Source organism: Pseudochaenichthys georgianus, chromosome 13 (genome assembly GCF_902827115.2).
Source record: "Pseudochaenichthys georgianus chromosome 13, fPseGeo1.2, whole genome shotgun sequence".
Lineage (NCBI taxonomy): Eukaryota > Metazoa > Chordata > Actinopteri > Perciformes > Channichthyidae > Pseudochaenichthys > Pseudochaenichthys georgianus.
Window position 1 is genome coordinate 34,685,695 of NC_047515.1, and position 20,021 is coordinate 34,705,715.

General features: G+C 40.7%; 1 long non-coding RNA gene across 1 annotated transcript; it reads right to left on the minus strand.

Annotated features, from left to right (window-relative positions):
- Positions 1-17,435: 17,435 nt before the first annotated feature.
- Positions 17,436-18,770, minus strand: LOC139435022 (uncharacterized). Its single transcript, XR_011644302.1, has 2 exons — positions 18,454-18,770; positions 17,436-18,114 (listed from the first exon to the last, which is right to left on the minus strand). It is a non-coding gene; the product is annotated as an uncharacterized lncRNA (long non-coding RNA).
- Positions 18,771-20,021: the final 1,251 nt, after the last annotated feature.

The window sequence follows — 20,021 nt, forward strand, 5'->3', positions numbered from 1 at the left end:
AAACATGGTGGACTGCAGAACCTGGTCCCAACGTTTGGGGTGACCAGCCACCATTTTGTTCAATGACCTTAAAATGCAGAATTCAAGTGTAGGCATGAGGAAGCAGGAGAGCTTATGGGTTCTCATGTATGATAAAGCAACATATTCATTAGGAAATGTGTTTGTAATTCTATGAAGAGCGTGAATTCCATCAGGTATTGAAAACCAATACCTCTGGATAGTGCCGTTTAACTTCTCCACAAGGCCATTGGTCTGTGGGTGGTATGCAGAGCACAGGCTTCTTTTTATGGCCAGTGTCTCACACAGGCCAGAGTTGACCTTGAAATTATCATTGGGACAAACAAGCAATAGATTAGCACAGCAACTACAGTTACATATTGGGGATTCATACTGCATCAACACTACCTTGTTGCAAAACTCTGAGCCCTGGTCTGTTAGCAGTCTTTGAGGTGCACCAAATTTGTAAAAGAAATCTAGGATACAATTGGTCACCTCTCCTGCTGTTTTAGTCTTAAGTGGGTAGGCCTCTGCCCATTTGGTGAAATAGTCAACCATTACACATATGTACTGGTTGCCACCATCTGTTACTGTGAGTTTACCCACTAAGTCCATCCCAACCAGTTCCAAAGGCTCCGTAACCTGGGGGGAAATAAATACATGAGCATTACAGTAAATCACTGTTGACGTGTTTCTACACTGACAATACCAGTATGCCATGGTTTATTTTACCTCTATCGGACTGTACTCCTGCTTCTCCTTAATGTTGGCTCTCTTGGCCTGGCACTGTGGACACTGAGCAATCTAAAACAGACAAACATCAGTTATGAGAAATATTTAGTGCAAATAAATTATATGTTAAACTGATAGGGTGTTTGCGCATACAGCATCAGCAATTTTGAAATACACATTACACTCCTCTGTGCTACTTTTGAACCTGAATGTGTATTCCACCTCATTATTTTGAAGATACCAACTCACCCACTCGCGTATGTCACCCTCCATGCCAGGCCAATAGTACCGAGCAATGATGGCACAGTGAGTCTTCTCCACTCCGCAGTGTCCACCAATATTGCTGCAGTGAAACTCCGCAAACAAATCGTTTGCTTCTTCAGCAGTAAAGACCACTTTGGCAAGGTGCTCGGTTTGATTCTTTTTGCGCCTGCAGATGTAGTACAGTTCTCCGTCTGGTGTTTATATGACATAATATTAGATGTATTAGTTTTACCATAGCATATTATCATTGTTTTCTAGAGTCCATATGCATCCATACCCTTTATCGTGAAGGTGTCAGCTCTCCTCTTCATGACATACTGCTCTTTCTTGGTTGACCCCTCAGGATACTGGTGGTGGACTTTCAGATCCAGAATTTGTTTTACAATTCTGGGATCCATTTCCTAACGCTCTCTGTCCCTCCTCCTACTCCAACACCTACTTACACCTGTCTCGCCTATGCGCCTACTCCTGCCTACCTACTTACCCTCACGTATTCATACACAAACAAATGAATACAACAAAGACAAACAAACAAAGTGACAAATACACGGAAACGTACAATACCAGCCTCTCTCAAATACACACAGTTGCACCTCAATTACTCACCCACAACCACTCACCAGGACAATCACTCTCACAGGCAACGCTCAATCACTCACTATATCTCACTTTCACTCACTATCTCACTATCTCTCGCTATCTCTCTCTTTATCTGTCTATCTATCTATCTCTCTATCTCTCTCTCTCACTATCTCTCTCTTTATCTGTCTATATCTATCTATCTATCTATCTATATCTATCTCTCTCTCTATCTCTATCTCTCTCTCTCTGTATCTCTCTATCTCCTCACTACCTCACAACATTGTGAACGGTTAATCAAATTTATATAGACTGGACCCATGCCCCAATTAATGATAAGTCTGTACACCTGATACCCATTTATACAAGTATAAACGAGTATCAAATCGAGTCGACATCATATTAATAACGATATATGATACAAATGTAAGACTGACAACAAGAATAGTTTGTAAAGGATTTATTGACGTTAGAATTATTAACAAAGCACTTATATACTAATAAAGGAATGGCTTATCTAAAGCCAGTTGAGTAGCACTTTAAATGTTTTGGCTCTATGAAACCTGATGTACTTTATGATTCTGTTTTCTTCAAGTTTGTATCTTCTTGGTCTTATGCACTTATTGTAAGTCGCTTTAGATAAACGTGTCAGGTAAATGCAATATCATATAATGTAATTGACATGAGTGTTTTGAACACTGTTATTTTATTCTGGATTCTCTGAGTAGTATCGTGTTGATCCGTGGCGCACTCATAACGCACAGGGCTGGAGTGACTTTTACTGTTGGGACTCGGGTTTGAGTCCAGCATGAACTTTTTTGTTATTTTCATGTCGATGGACACTGAATATTATGTAGTTTGAATAGAGGATTCCTAATATTGTTTGCCGAGACCAAGATTAATGACCCATCAGCATTTTAAAGTCTAAATATCCCTGCACATGCAGCAATGACATTTCTGCTGCTGTCTTTGCAAAACGAGTTAACAGTCACATCTTATCTGGATGAGTGCTGCAGAATGGCGTTTTTATAAGGGATGTATGTGTGTGTCTTTCATATTAAACATGATCGCTGGTAGATAGCCACAGAAGATGTAACACAGTTTAATCTGGGCGGATCCCATTTCCCCTGAGCGAATCACAGTTTACCTGAGAGGATCACAGTTTAACACAGCTGAAAACTTCTCCACGCTGCTTTCAAACTCTGAGTAAACAACGTACGCTTCACTGGGAGGCTGTCTGAAGGTGTACACGGGTCTCAGATGGACTTGGTATCACATTAGGAACGATATTCAGTGATAATTCGGGCAACAATAGCTGGTTTTAAGGATTTATTCGAGCGGATCACAGCTTAACACAGCTGAAGACTTCTCCACGCTGCTTTCAAACTGTGAGTAAACAACGTGTGCTTCACTTGGAGGCTGTCTGAAGGTGTACACGGGTCTCAGATGGACTTGGTATCACATTAAGAACGATATTCAGTAATAAGTCTGCCAACAATAGCTGGTTTAAATGATTTATTGGAGCTCGCAATGTTTTGAACAGACATGCCCATGTCAACTCGTTTTTCTTTTTGTAGTCCTCGCTGTTCGCGTCCGGATATCGCCATCGTAACTACAACCTCACACACTGGTACTGAATGTGCATCAAAGTGTTCCTATCCAGCCAAATATACCAAAAGATTTATGTAAACGACAGAACAAGCGATCGAAATGTGTATCTCTGTCGAAGGCCACGCCTCCACATCTGTCAACCAGTTGATCGGGGAACCAGTTAAACCGGAACACCGGTAAAAATCACCGACTGTGTGAACGTGAACATGAATAGAATATCACCTCCATCTTCAGAGCAATCTGACTATTATAACATTAGCGTTAAGAAAGCTTACTTAAATATCGTCCACAAGATAAGTAACCGGATCAGAGTACATTAAGTACAGTCCGCGGCATATCACATCATAATGTATCATATATCTCCTTATCTGAGTCAGCTGAGCCGTATCTGGCCGTGCAACACTCACAGTGTCACATACTGTATGCAGAAGTATTATTTTAAGCAACACATAAGTTGACGAAACACTCGAGACAAATGTAATTAAAGTCAGATCGTGTTTTAGACGGGCAGTGATATCATAAACCTGTTAATGTACGCATTCAAACACTTTTTCTTTTACCAGCTGTATTCACCTTGCAGGTGCAGCTATGTGGCTTTTATCCTGGATAAAGTGTTTAAGTCATGGATGTTTAAAGTTTAACTTCTTCATTTTTGACTAGTATTAAAGTTCACTTTTCATTCAGGAAGTATGACGCTGCGCTGTCAGTGCGCTTCTCCATGTTTGTGATTGGTCGAATGCTCCAGATACCACCCCTTTCATGTGAACGCGCACCTAACTAGATAGGACACGGCTGGCTTGAGCGATCCACTTGAATGATAACCAGCGTCGTAGGACAGTTTAGCGAGAGCGCGTATGTTTTGGATTAAGCCAACCGGCTAACTCAAACATATCCAGGTTAGGTTGAACCAGGTTCGCAGTATAGGCCCCAGGACAGACAGACAACAGATATACACTTCAACAGCATGCCAATAAAGTAAAAACCTCCCGTTGCCATGGCAGTGGGTTTGGTCCTCAGCATGAAATAAGGGTCCATCAACTCTTTGGTATGACAAAGGGGGTTAGGGAACTGATGGGAAGAAAACATGAATTAATACAACTTTTATTTACAAACGTGACAAAGAAATGTTAAACTGATGTGAGTTAATAAATGCTTTCAATTAAACAGAATGTTTGCGCTTTTGATAAATGTTATGCGACTGCAGATTCATCCAATTGAAGATGTGGTTGTGTTGGTTAGTGTGGATAGCCTCAGACAAGTGGTCACAATATGTTTTGGGGCAGAATAGCTTAAATGTGTTTTTATAAAAGATGAATATAATGTCAGTAATGGAGTTGAGAACATTGCTCCTAAATAGTTGCTGTGGCACTGACACCAAACAACAGTCTTTGACTCGGCAGGGATCAGGGCATGTGAATGCCTCTCCCTGCTTCCGCGTCTACACACAACCACAATGATCTATACCTTGAGAGTGCTGCAAAATGTTGCTGTGGCACAGTATAAATTAAATATTAATATTTACTCAAGTATTAATGTGTAGGTCCACAGCTTAGACCTGCGTAGAGCTAACTTTGCCTTGGTTAACTTGAAGTGTTATTGTGTTGTTTATTTATTGATTAATGTGTTGTGTTTTTTTAGGCTGAAATGGATTCACCGTCAAATCCCTCAACTGCAGGACAGCGAGGCGGAGACACTCCGGGGAGAGGGCCAACTGTTCATTGGAAGTAAAACATTGAAATGACAAAAGTATTTATGTAAGCCCGACGCATAGCGGAGGGATCTAGATCTGCATGAAGTCGCTGCACATTATCCCGCTTATTACACGGGCACATTCTCAACAAAGTAACGACATGACTTCCAATATTAATAAAAAAGGAGGGTTTCTGCCGTTACTTCTCCGCTGTTTTCTTGTCGCTCTTGTCTTGTCAGTTCGAAAAGCCAAACTGTATACAGTTAAATCGAACGGACTTGTTAGTGCAGATGTGAGCGTCCTTAACAACGGTCAATAAATCACTGACAGCGGTCTGTCTGTTATGGATTAACAACGTGTCACGTGTTCTGAATTGACCAATCAGAATCGCAAATTCAACTAAACCATGTCATAGTGAGCTTTAAAAGGATGTGATAACGACTCTATAAGAATAATAAAGGGAGCATCTCTCTCCCTCTCCTGACAGGCCGTCAGTATCACTCATGGAGCTGGCTGTGCTTCAGTTGTGATTTTGCGCTTTATATTTAAAAAAACATCTTCAGTTTCAGGGGTGGCACGGGGTTTCCTTTGGGGGGTGCAGCCCCCTGTCTCAAGAATCACTGGTCTAAATGGTTGTTAATAGTTTTCTGATTTATGTGTAAATGTGGGTAAATGTGGTGTTTTTTTATTTGCAGTATTCCATGTTGGATGTGGCGGTGGGCCGCCCGGCTCTGTACGCCCGAGGGCTACAGGTGTTGTGGCGCTGCTTCCAGCTGCAGGCGCGGCAGCTGAGGCTCCGCCATGCTGCGGAGCAGAAGGTGGCGACCCTGAAAGGGGAGGTGGCCCTCTGGAAGAGGAAGGCAGACGAGGCCCATTAAGAAATGTTTGGCATGTCAATGTTTGGTATCTTTTTTTTAAGGACAACCTCACCTATATAACCTGATAGTTATTTCTGTCATTTTGAGATACTATATGAACATTTTGGACCCAAAATCACAAAAAAACGTAAAAACGGATTTTGAAAATGATATAATTTTGTATATAGGCAACACAAACATGCACAACGGAACAATTTGAAAGCTGGAAATATATACATGGGATGTCACTATGATAATGTGAACGTTTGATTGAGGTAGCATGAACCTATATACACATTTTATGAACAAATAACAGGTGTATCCATAGGCGTTTTTTCCTCATTTCTCAAGTTCTGTCAACAGTGACACAGTAGGCACAACAACACATTTAAAAGCTTAAATAATGTACATGTGATTTCATTCTGATAAGGCAAAAGTGTTATTATAAATATAATACAAATATATATATATATATACACATTATGTACAAAAATCTGTTTTTTCTGTATTTATCTGTGCCACGCTTCAAAGCAGGTTCCTCCTCCTCCATGTCAAAAAACAAGCTTAAAGCTTGACTCACGTTCAGAGTTCTCTTCATCATAGTTGAGTCTTCAAAACTCTAAATCTATCTATATCTAAATTCTCAATGTTTGTCTGTCACTTTACATCAATCGCCGTCTCTCTCCATTTCCTGCCGTCTCTCTTCGGTTCCCGCCGTCCCTCTTCGTCTCGTTTCGTATCACTCCGTTTACCTGATTACCTCACCCCCTCCCTGGTAAATACATCCTGTTGAGCAGAATCTACAGTTTCCAGTATTTTCCGTTTCGTAAAATGATAAAATACGGCGAGGATATTAAAAGATGTGCTTCCATTTTTCATACTTTTGAAATATATTTGTATTAACTTTATATAATCGTATTCGTACAAACAAGTGGCAACATGTGTGATGAAGGTGTTGCGCTGGGCTATATCATGCAATTGAAATTTAAGCTCGCTCCATTGCGGAGATATTCCTGTGAGAGTACATTTAGATTTATTTACCAATATACTCACGGACCACTAGGGGGCACTCACGGTCCGCGGACCACACTTTGAGAAGCAGTGGTTTCATATGATGAACGTTAACCTGTTAAGCCCGAGCCTGTTTTCCAGGCCTCAGGCTCGAAAAGGACATTCCCAGAATGACCATATATTCCCTTCTAAAAGGGTTAAATTAATAATATTTTTTCTCAAAGTAATGATAAACCTGTGAGTTGGATGTAGAAGAGTCAGAATCAATATAGATGTTTTTATTTTAAAGTAAATTCAGATTGAACACAGTAAAAACCTGTAAATTAGTGTCCGTCCAAACAAAAAACATTTCTTATAGTGAAAACTAACGTTGAATGATGGGATGGTAGACTAAAAGCTTTAGGAATCCAAAGTACAACATATAATAAGTACCCTGTATCAAGGTTGATGCAAAACAAGTGATATTTGACCTTTTTAGAAAGATTTAGCAACAAAAAAAACACTTCTGGGGTCATTTGGGTGCATTTTCCATATCTCTGGCCCCCCTTGGTCGATTTTGATGATTGACATCTCTTTCTAACCGTTAGACCCACATAGGTGGACCAAGAGTTATCCAGCAACTTCTTGGCTTTCTTCTCAGTTACAACATCTGATGTCATCAAACAATGTCCAATCCAGGATTCTGTTGCCCCTTTGAGCGAAAATCCAATCTGCACTGCAGTCGATGGCTTTCCATATTCGCAGGTGGTATTGTTGTAGTTTGAGACACTCCTTGCTGCTTTAATTGCGAGCTGAAAAAGTGGTGGGTCACAAATGTCTTTAAGACTTCTGACACACAAACCGTCCCAGTTCTCTCAACTTCTGTGCTATTCACCTATGTTGAGATTGCTCACGGCCTTTCCTTGCAAACATACATCTCCATATGTACATGTCATCGCTTCTGATGTGAGAGGTACCTTATCTTGCAGCATATTGTGTATTACATTCAGAGTTCCCGTTAGAATAGTTTTTCGCCGGTCAACATGTCCGTTAAAGTTGAAATCTTCCGGACAAAGGGAGAAAAGTGCCGGTCAAAGGTCTTCTTTGTTATTTATTGAGCTTGAAAACAAATTGATATGATTCGATATTAAACAAACTAATTATTAAGTGTTAGACATTATAATTGACTATTCTTGTCTGTCACATAAGTGTCGCAACTGATGCGGTATTGCGCTAAAGGGAAATTATTTTGACCGGACACTTTGACCGGAGATTTAGATTTGCCGGTCATAGTCCGGTAATTACCGGCTAACGGGAACTCTGATTACATTCTGAATTCCCTCTGATGATTCCACCAGATTTGGAAGGAGTTGTGAGGAGGCTTTTTGAACTCTTCTTCTTTTGCCTTTTCCCCTTTCCTCTGTCCTATCTCTGCATGACTTCTCATGTCTCCAGAGTTCAGTCCTCTTGAACATTGCATAGCAGTGTTGGCATGGTAGGTAGTCCTTTACAGATGTTTTCTCAGAGGGCTGTTTCCATGTAACAATCTCCCCATGTCTTTTTTCTAAGACCTCGGAATTGTGTTGCCAGTCCCGCTTATTGCGAAGAGATTCCAAAAGTGTCTTCCTTTGTCTTGAGCCAGTCTGAAAACTAAATGCAGAGGCAACATCAGTTTCATCACTGTGCTTTCGTTGTAAATTACATTACATTACATTTAGCTGACGCTTTTATCCAAAGCGAATTACAATAAGTGCGTTCGACCAGGAAGACACAACCTTGAAGAAAACAGAATCATATAAGTACATCAGGTTTCATAGAGCCAGCCATTTCAAGTGCTACTCAACTGGCTTTAGATAAGCCAGTCCTTTATTAGTATATAAGTGCTCTGTTAGCAGTTCTTTGTTAGTCATTCTATCGCTCGAAGTGGAGTCGAAAGAGATGAGTTTTCAGTCTGCGCCGGAAGGTGTGTAAGCTTTCTGCTGTCCTGATGTCAATGGGGAGCTCATTCCACCATCTTGGAGCCAGGATAGCAAACCCATGTGTTTTTGCTGATGGGAACTTGGGTCCCCCTCGCAGCGAGGGTGCATCGAGTCGTTTGGCTGATGCAGAGCGTAGTGCACGTGCTGGGGTGTAACAAAGGATTTGATCATTAAGTTATTTTAACTTTTGTCTGTAAGTTACTTCCACTTAATATATCAATTTATACTTAATTTCATAAGTTGTAATTATTTCAACTCAGCTCTGTAAGCCAGTTCAATGACCTCTACATTCTATGAAGTCAATTTGACTTAACAGTGTGAGTTGTGATGTGTAATGTTCTGGAACTTTCTATGGCCTCTTAACATGGCAGTAGTGATGACATATTCCTGCCCGGTGAAAATAGTCCCGGTCTCATAGTTGTTTTCATTCATTGAAGGCATTTAACAGGGACATGAGTTTTTTTTTTTTTTTTACGATATACAGCAAGTGAACCACCGAGTTCGATTCACCATTATCAAAAGAAGAACTTCAACCGGACAGATTGATGACTACGAAAAGCTAAGCGGCGGATGAATACGTTTTTGTAAAGCGATGTGACAGTGAGTGAACATGACCTACAGCGTACCGGGTATACGCAGATCTTATCGGCTGATGAACCACTGATGGACAGGCAAAGTGAGTTGAGTGTTGCATATTTAATGGTTTCAGGCAAAACGAAAAGTAGCTAAATGGAGTTAAATCAACACCTAACTGGTGTTTGAATGTTTATAAAGAGATTTTATTTCAGGGCAGAGTGTTATGAAAATGTCAGTTAACCAAGCTAACATTACCGGATTATGATTATCTAAACTTTTATTAAATAAATAAGTTTCAAGCATTCTTACTCTTATTTATGACGCTTGTGGTTTTTTAAAAGGTTTGAATGGTAACTGCCTATGTTTGTAGCTTAATTTAGCGAGGTTCAAATATTGAAGCTAAATTAACGTGTTTCAGTGAGGTGGTGTGTGTTAGTCGTGTCTTGGCTCTCAGTTCGGTCAAATATTAAAGCTACATTTGCACGTTTCGGAGAGGTTATGTGTGTGTGTTCTGTTAGGAGATTTGGTAGACAACTTGTCCACTTTCTTAAATCTCCTCGCGTTCCTACAAGCCGTTATCTTACAGGAAGGAAACCCAGAACCTACAAGTAACCGTTTAACAATAATCCACTTTAATGGTAATATACAATGCAATACAATCAAGTACAATCAATACAGTACAAATTACATACAGTTCTGTGGGATCCCACATTTACCTGATACTCACGTGAGCCAGCCAGCCAGCCAGCCAGCCAGCCAGCCAGAGGAGAAAGAGACCGAACACAGCGGGGTTTCTGTCTATATCCCTCGCTGACCCAAGGAGGAGTTATCTGCGCCTCCCTTCCAGACCAGTGATTGGCTGCCCAAATTATCATCAACACCCCACATCTTAAGTCCCCAATCCCAGTGGCTCAGCTTCCTTATCACAGGAATCTGAGATGACTATGTCAACTCCACACCTTCCCCCTCTTCCTTTGTCCTCACAAAACCACATGTTAGCAGGTCCAAAACCAGCCCAGTTTTCTACACAAATCATTTTCCCTTTTTAAGCATCTTGATAGTTTATTTCATCTTGATAGACAAATATTTCTTTACAATTCCCTCTTTTGCACTCTTAAAAAAGAGAGTGCAGTTCCTGCCAGTAATTAGCCGTGTCCCGGCTCTCTGTTAAGCTAACAATTGTATCTTGTTAGCAGTGTTGGGAAAGTTCACTTTCTACATGAACTAGTTCAGTTCACAGTTCACACATTTTAAAATGAACTAGTTCAGTTCATAGTTCATAATTCAAAATGTTGAACTAAAGTTCATGGTTTCAAAAATGAACTAATTTATAGTTTATAGTTCTTTTTTAAATACGTTGCTGCGAGCTATTATTTGTCTCCTGTACGATGTTAATGGGATTTGGGTGGTAGTGGATCTGTTTTGGCTCTCTTTTGTATTCGCCACTCACACATACCGTGAAAGGCTAGTCATGTGCTTATTCTCAATGTGCCGTTTAAGGTTTGTTGTCGACATCGTCGATGTACGGACTTGCTTTTTCAAACCGGGCGGACACAGTTTACAGGCAAACGTTTGATTTTTTCCATCTGAGTCAGTACTGACTTTAACGTAAAACTCTTTTAAATACTCATACGCTGACGCCGTAGAGCAGGGGTGGGGAACCATTTTCCTCTCAAGGGCCATTTCAATTTTTACAATATCCTCAGAGGGCCGTACAAGTTATTGACCTCTGCTTAAAAAAACTAAAATCACAGCCCATTCATTTCATTCTGTGCAAAGAAAAAGCAACCTCTTAATCCAGATATCTCACCATGACTCGCGTATGCATGCACGTGCAGGGTGTGGCGTGCTCCCCTGGGAAGATTTTTTTTAAATGTTGAAGTTAAAAGCATCAATCTGGTGCACTTTGAGAGCAACATTAGGAGATCTATGGACACATCTCTCAACACCCAAACACAACTGTAAGCAGATTTTCTTTTAATTTATGGATATTTGACAAATCACTCCCCTTTCAAACTGTATTCTTCTTTATTAATAACTGTCATATAGTATTTTATACCTGTTTACTTTATTCTCTTATCTTTTTTATAACTATAATGATCATATAAAGATGTGCCTTTACCTCACTGGTTGTAGAAAAAGCTTCTTATATTCGTTAGCATAGCTAGCTAACCAGATGCTAATGATAACAACACAGTTATTGACTGTCTGATCAGTATGACAGATGAGCAGATCGCCACTGGGCTTTCAACTAAAGACACAGACACGCAGAAACTGCGGCATGTGTATGCACTTATCGGTACTGCAATTTCTGATCAAAATTCTGTTCAGCGGCGAATTGCATCCCTTTTACTACGGCTGCAAGCAGTCCTTCACGTATCACAGTCAGCAATTCAAGAAATTGTGGATGATTTATTTGATATTGGTGAATTTGCTGGACAATTAACAAAAAAAACTATTGAAAATATTTTGAAGGCACATTGCACATCTGAGGGACTGATATCATCATTGACTGAAGCATTACAGAGTGCAAACCCACTTAATTTGCTTTCAAGAGAAGGGCCTTTAGGCACAGACTATAAAAGACAATTATTTTATAAAAAACATTTTGTTGTCATTGAACCGGTTGAATATCTTTTGAACACACAAGAAGAAAAGCATACTGTTGTTTATATAACTATTCTAAAAGTTCTCTCCGAAGTATTGAAAAAAGACGAGGTTTTGCAAGTATTAGAGATAAACAAACAGTCCGGCCACTACAGGTCATACAGTATGTGGATGGTGACTATTTTAAAGAAAATCCAATTCTCTCAAGTGAAGATATTACTTTATCCCTAACATTGTACATTGACGATTTCGAAGTGTGTAACCCTTTGGACACATCGAGAAAAAAACACAAAGTCTGTGCTGTGTATTGGATTCTTACAAATGTTCCAAATATATACAAGTCATCGATTTCTTCAATCTACCTTGCTATAAAAAGGTTTTGGAGCCACTGATTAAAGATATTCAATATCTAGAAACAGTTGGTGTTTTCATAAAGAAACTTGCTTGTAATGTAAAAGGGACCATCTTGTATGTGGCTGCTGACAATTTGGCTGCACACTCCTTAGGTGGATTCCAAGAGTCCTTCAATGTGGAGAAGTGTTGTAGGTTTTGTCTGATTAGCCGTGAAGACATACAGAAATGTGATGTTAGTGGTGGGAACTTTATTTTGAGGTCACCGGAGTTGTATGATGAAGCTGTTAAGGTTTTGAAGCAGACTGAATGTGTGTCTGTTGATGGTATAAAACGAGAATGTCCTCTTAACATATTGACAGGTTGTCATGCATGCAAAGGCTTCCCACCTGATTTCCTACATGATGTTCTAGAAGGCATTGTACCTGTAGAACTAAGCCTGTGTTTTGCTGATTTTATTTCCAAGAAGTATTTCACATTAGAAGAGCTAAATAGTGAACACTTTCCTTTTAAGTTGTCTGATAGAACAAACCGCCCACAGAAGCTTTCATCCACTTTTTAACGCAACAAGACTATAGGAGGCAATGGACACGAAAATTGGAGTCTTGTTCGTTTCCTTCCACTTATCATCGGTCACCGTGTTCCAGAAGGTGATAGGACATGGGAATTAATCCTTGAGCTCAAAGACTTGGTGGAGTTATTGTCAACTCATCATTTCACTTCAGACTCTTTGTTATTTACAATCCAAAATATCAGACCACAGACAGTTGCTGCTAACAATTTTCCCTGATAAGAAGTTGCGTCCCAAGCATCACTTTATTGAGCACTATCCATATCTCATTCAAAAGTTTGGGCCCCTCATTGAGTGTTGGACTATCCGATTTGAGTCAAAACATTCTTTCTTTAAAAGGGTTGTGCATAATGCAAACAATTTTAAAAACATTCTTCTCACTCTGGCCTCTAGACATCAACTGATCTTGGCTCATTATCTTGACATGCCAAGCATATTCCAGCCTGACATTGAGACTGGGAAGGTGTCAGACGTGTGCCTTGAAGTACTAGACAGTGGAGTCAGACAGGCAATCTTGGATACATTCACTGATGTCGACACAGTTGGACTCACACCTAACGTCTTCCTAAATGGAACCAAGTATTCAAAGGGAATGATTGTTTCTGAATACGAGTGGACTACCAGACTTTGGGAAGATTTTGGAAATATGCATCGCGTCTAGTTCTGTTTGCTTCATCATTGAACCTTTTACTACGAACTATGTGGAGCATCTGCGGAGTTACCACCTAGTAGAGAAAACACCATCTGTATGTCTTCTGGTGAAACCAGATGATCTCAATGATTACATGCCACTTGTGTCATACTTCATTCAGGGACGCCTGTTGGTCACTCCCAGGACATTCTTGCTGAAATAAACCTGTAAGTTAATACACATTGAAATTGGGGGTTAAAGCATTATATTTGATGATAGTGTTGAGGGACGGATGTGTGTGAGTTGGACTGATATCAATACTTGATATACTGAATATTTGTAATTGAAAGTATTTTTTTTTTTTTTCCTCAAATACAGGTAAAAGTGGTCTACAATGCTGCTAAGAGTCATCATATCCCAACATGATATCAGGCACCTCCGGATTGAAAATATACCCACCAGCATTGAGGGGCTGAATCTGGAGTTAAGAACAAACCTAGGCCTGACAGGTGGATTCATCTTACAATTTGAGGATCCTGATTTCAATAATGAGCTGTGCAACTTGACAGACATCAAGGACCTTCCTGCGGAGCAGGCAACATTAAAAGTATTGTTCACAACTGATGTGGATGTCTCAGATTCCACATTGGACACATGCAGCCTTCCGTTGGTCAGCAGTGGGGATTCTGTTGAATGGCCAAACCCCTTCCCAGTTCCACAGTTCTCACATGACGTGGAGCTTCTGCTGACACAAGCTAATCTTCGGCATGCTAAGGATGGAAGTGTGATGGTGATTCCTAAGGGTGTAAAGACTGATATCCTTGACACGCTTGCAGACATTATGTCCAAAATAAGTGCCTATCCAGAGAAACGGCACTATGAGACTGTAGCAAAAGCACTTGTGCAGAAACATACCGGCCTGAAGGACCCAGGGTCCGAAAAAGGATGGCAATCCTGGTTTTTCAGCCTAAAGTTCAAACTGGGGAACTATCGGCAGAAGTTGAGTACCGCAGGATGCCATGAAGTGGTAGTAAACAAACGAAAAGGAGTGGAAGCGAAGGGGAGTCATCTTAAAAAGTCGAAGAAGGGTGAGGTCAACTATTGTCCAGATCTCCCTGAAGGATTGAGTAGTGATGACATGGAAGAGAAGCGTCAACAAATGGAGATGGAAATGCCCAAAAAAGACCCTGATCACCAATTCATTGAGGCATTGATGACCGATACCTTTTCTCAGCGTCGGAGAGAGATCGTTGGAGATCAGCCACTGATCACAGAACTAAAGTCCAGATGGCCAGCTCTGTTCAGTGAGAGACAGGTAATCAGTCCTACAATTGTACATTCAAACTATAAAGCATCTTATTTCATATATTTTATCGGTCTTATTCAATCATGTGAAATTTGAAAACTTTAAATCACGCATGTAGAGAGACAAAATTATCACTTTATCAATATTATTGCAGATTCGAGTCAATTGTTTAAAAGCTATTCAAAAACACATCCTTTTGCATGTTAAAGACGGGTATATCATTTTGAATCAAGTTCTACTGCTGATGACAATAATTTAGCCACCATTTGTTTGCTACAAATGAAGCTTAGCGCAAGTTCAATCAGGAAGACTAATACCCCCTGGTGTTACACGTCAATCTCCTCTTCCATTAAGTAATCAGGGGCGTTACTCCCCAGCTAGCCAATCATCGCACCTGCTAACCCCTTTAAATCTGCTCTTCCCTCTCTGTCAGTTGTCATTTCAGGCGTCAACGCACAACCCTCCTCCACCCCTTCGCCTCCTGTCTCCTAATTCAGGGCCAAGCTAATCATTTTTCCTTCAGACCAGACCGAACCACTTAACACCACCAGTGTCTAGACCCCGGGGGGGGTTCATCGGAGCGGTTTTCCCCTCCCGAATGATCATCCTACAAACTGGGGCCTAATCTCCAAACATCAGTTAATTCATTGTTGTAATCTGTCAATCATCATTTTCTTATACCATGTGTCCCGGTAATAAACATGTAATACATCACGTCTCTCCTGATTGAAATGTGTATATCCCACTGCATTTGTTGTCCTGCAGAACACAAATGAGAGGAGGAGGACTGCTGCTCTCTTGGGACTATCACACTTCTTGTCTGGCGAAAATCAGGCAAATGTCATCAGGATGTGTGATGTAAGATCATAACTGTCTTTAATTACTTTATGTAATTGTACATTTTAACATAAATCAACCCAAATCACCCTGTGCCCAAAGTTTCCTTCAAAAGTAATGTTAACAATTACCTTAATTTAACTAAAATAATTGCAATAAAGAATGATACATTTAATATAAACAAAAACAGCAAGAAAATAAATGTTTAACTATTAAATAATATAAATAAATATATAACTCAAACTGTGAAAAGGGAGGCAATGAGGCAATTGAAATGATGTTCCATCACATTGCACTTTAACACTGAACTGTAGATTTTAGCTTCTATGTTTATAGCAGAGGCCTCTTAATTAGCTTTGTAGATAAAAAGTACTTGTAATAAACTGAGCTCACTTTTATTTCTCCTTTTTTAAGGCGAGACACGGCAGGCAAAAACATCGTTTTTCAAGTACTGGTAAATGTTGAGATTTTGTGCTATTTTGATTCCATAACATGTTTTCTTTCAGGCTTTTGGAAGGAAAACGTATAAAATACACATTTAAGTGTACATTTTACAATAGTTTGTCTACTTGCGTCTATTATAGATTTCTCCTAAATTCACGAAAAGTTAGCATTCTAACGTAACATAAAGTACCGCGACCGCTGTGTGCACCATAGCCGCTTTCACCATAGCCGCTTTTAGTGCCGGCACTAAAGTACCACTAAAGTACCACGGCACTAAATCCGCCAGGGGGCTAGTGCCAATCGCATTCACACCGCAGTACTTTCCCTGAGGCACGATTACGCTGACGTCACTTCGTCTTCTTCTTCTCTGGGTTTACTGGCAGGCCGCAAAACCACTTCACGGCGAGTACAAAAAAAAAACAAGAGAAGAAGAACTACACGGGGGAGGGGGTATAAAGCTCACCCGCTGTATGAGGCGTTTGTTTACTTTCAGACCTCAGACATGATGGAGTTCAATGAGCTTGTTGTCTTTGTGCTCATGTTATACAGCTTTGTAACTGGGTTATTGCAGCCAACTAGGGATTTGACCCACGCGTCGGATGCTGTAAGTGCAATGCTGGTTCGGAATCGAAGGCGTACTATAACGAGTATTTCAACCGCAAAGGCTGGCACTCGCTCGTCCTGCAGGGTGTTGTGGATGCTAGGGGCCTCTTTTGGAGTGTTTTTGTTGGCTTACCAGGTAGCATGCATGATAGCAGAGTGTTCAGCATGTCCTCACTGGTTAGTTTTGTGGATAGGGGTGGTCTACTTCCTCATGTAACAAGGAATATTGGGGGAAATTATGTGGGTTACTATATCCTTGGGGACTCAGCCTACCCCCTGCAAAGATGGCTGATTAAACCTTTCCAGGACAATGGAAGGCTTTGTACAGTGCATTTGGTTCTCTCTTTTATTTACCACATTCAAGACAGGCACAATTACAATAGTGCAGACACACCTTTGTGCAAAGACAATATGTCAGTATCAAAACAGTGTGGCAATATAATAACAAACTGCCAGGTGTCATATGCACATTAAATAGGCTCAGCAGTTAACACACCTTTATTATATATCCTCCTAAGATGTTCCCTTACTATAATTAATTAAAATATTGAACTCACAACACTGGCAATTACAAACTTAACCATTTCTCTTTCAATAAATAAATAGTGCTTGTGTTGATGGACGCCGTTTCGAAATACAATGAAATGATCTATTTCAAAGCCACATTGTGGGTGGGACACAACTAAAGCTTCGCCAGTTTATAACCGATGAAACATGATGGCATCAGAATAATCACTTAAATGTGATTTATAGGATGCTACACAGGTCACTGTAAAGATAGTGTCAGAGGAGAAATAAGCAAGATACATTATCTGTTAAATCGCCATGGAGGTTATCTTTTATTTATCAGCAGCAGATCAATAAGTGTCAGTATCAAAACATAACACTGGCAAATACAATAGGTAGGCTCAGCAGACAGACCGTAGTGCAAAGTTAAAGTGTCACATGATTATCTACTAAATAGTGAATTCAGCATCAACTTCACCAAGATGAAGTTCAAAACAATGTAACAGACACACCTTAGTGCAAGTTAGGTGTCAGTATTAAAAAACAGTGGCAATATATATATAATAACAATAGAAAATCAACTTCAATCAAATGTACCCAAAACAAATATATAAAAATAGCACTGTAAGAGTTTAACTGTGGGCTAAGCCCTGAATGTTTCCATGTCCAGGAAACACCGCTGTGTGTCAATATTTAAAACAATACTACAGGGAGGAAGGCCTGTTTGACTTCACTAGCTCTGAAAGCACTCCCAGAAACCCCTGCTGAAAAGCCTTTTGTTGCTCCATTTGCTGTGCCAAGACTGCATCCCGTTCATCCTGGCGCTCCATCATCGCAATCACCCTGTCCTCTGTTTCCTGGGCCTTGTGTAAAAGCATCATCTGGTCCTCGTGGATCGCCTTGCTGGCCATGGCACGCCTGTCCTCCATAGTCTCGATGGTGGCAAAGAAGTTCTCATCATGTGTGTCCTGTGCGCGCTTTCCTAAGAGGAAACATTATTTAATCACCATGTAGTTTTACAGGCAGAAGGGACACGGTCAGGCTGTTAGGGCTATTCCGACTGATAGGGTTAGGCACAGACACACACACACTCACAGACACACAAAGACAAACACACACACACACACGAGAGAGACACACGTTTTCTTACCAGAAGTCATGTGACCTAGCCCGGATGTTTACAATTTTGTGAGCGTAAAATGGGCGCGAAAAGTGTAAACGCCTGCCTAGGCAAACACGTTTTCCACGGTGTTTCATAATTCATAATTGTACCATGAAGGAAGTAAACGTGATTGTGAAGCTACAGTGTGTGTGAACGTACTTTTGCGTTTGGTTGATGAAAAGGGAGACGAGCAACGGCTGCTGTTGCGATCGGGAAAGGACAGTCCACTCGTTTCCAATCCAGCGAGTTGTCCCGCCTCGCCTGAAACAAACAAATGTAGTGCCATGAGTTAGTGAAGCATATTACAGAAAACACTGCCCACTTATTCACAAGACAACACGTTTTCATGGCGGCCGAGAATAGCTAGTTAGATGTTATGTTATTAGCCAGCTCAGGGCCGGCTAACAGTGTTAGCCAGTTCAGCCTGCTCATGGCTACCTCGATCTACTGAGCAAATAAAAGTGCATCTGAGACCAGTAATGTGCATATTAAAAACCCCAGTACAAGTAGTTTATTTTACCTGCGTCGTTGTCGTCGTTGCTCACTTCACAGCCGACTGAATCCGCCGTTTCAGCGAGCTCCCACAGCAGCGTGCCCGAGTCGATGGTCGCCGTTGTCCCGGAGAACGAGGGACACTTCCTCATCATTCCACCGCTCCGGTGCTGTACGTGTTGTCATAACTGCTTTACAAACATCCTACTCGCTCAGGTGTGGATGTGGTTTTGTAGCGAGGAAAAAAATGGCTGCCTAACAAAACAAATTCAGAGTCTAACGGGACGTGGTTTGCAATTCGCCCAGCCAATAGAAATAGAATAGAAATTGGCACTCTTTGTCACCAGGTTCGTACCACCTCTCTAGCAGGGACTAAAAAGTACCAAAAGAGTTCCCGGCACTGAGTAGTCCCGGCGGTGTGAACGCGACATTATTGGTACTAACGGAACTAAAGAACTAAAGTACCAGGGAAAGTCCTGCGGTGTGAACGCGGCAGTCAACAGAGATATCGTTGGAAAGCTCCGTCTCTCCTGCACAATCTCATCAGATCCAAATATGGTCATTTCCTTTGTATCAGCAACCAATCGTGAAAGCACAAATGGGTCTTAAACCAAGAAACGAAATCTCATTGGCTGGTGTCAATTTCTGACAACGTGATTCGTTCAGATGCGTCACGGGGTGTGCTAAAACACTTCCTGGTTAGCTTTCCGCTAGAAATTGAAATCTCAAAATGGCAAAAGAACGGCGAAAAAAACGTTCACAGAGAAGACAACAACAATTGTCGCTTGCACGAAGCAAAGTTATACAAAAAACAAATGACCCCGAACATGAAATACCTTCACGGAGTGCGTCGAGGCGCAAACTATCATCCAAAGAACAGGAGGGTTCAGCTAGCGCCTCACTGCAATCTTTAAAGGTCCTTTTCTCAAAATGAGTTTTTTCTCCTACTCTGAGTTCGAAATGTCAACTTCAGTAGCACGCAGATACACCAAACCTTACAGTTATATTCCTATCAATATTATGAAGGCTTTTACAGAAGGGTTTGTTCATATATTATTCATAGCCTGAAGTATACAACATTGTATACCTAAAAACATGGAGAAAATTGATATTTTAGGGTTATTGACAGTATTTTCTGATTTATGGAGTGATAAAAAGAGATATCCAATATCCCTTCTGTAAAAGCCTTAGATACTAATATGACTGCAAAATGAAACAAGAATTTTGAACCTGGC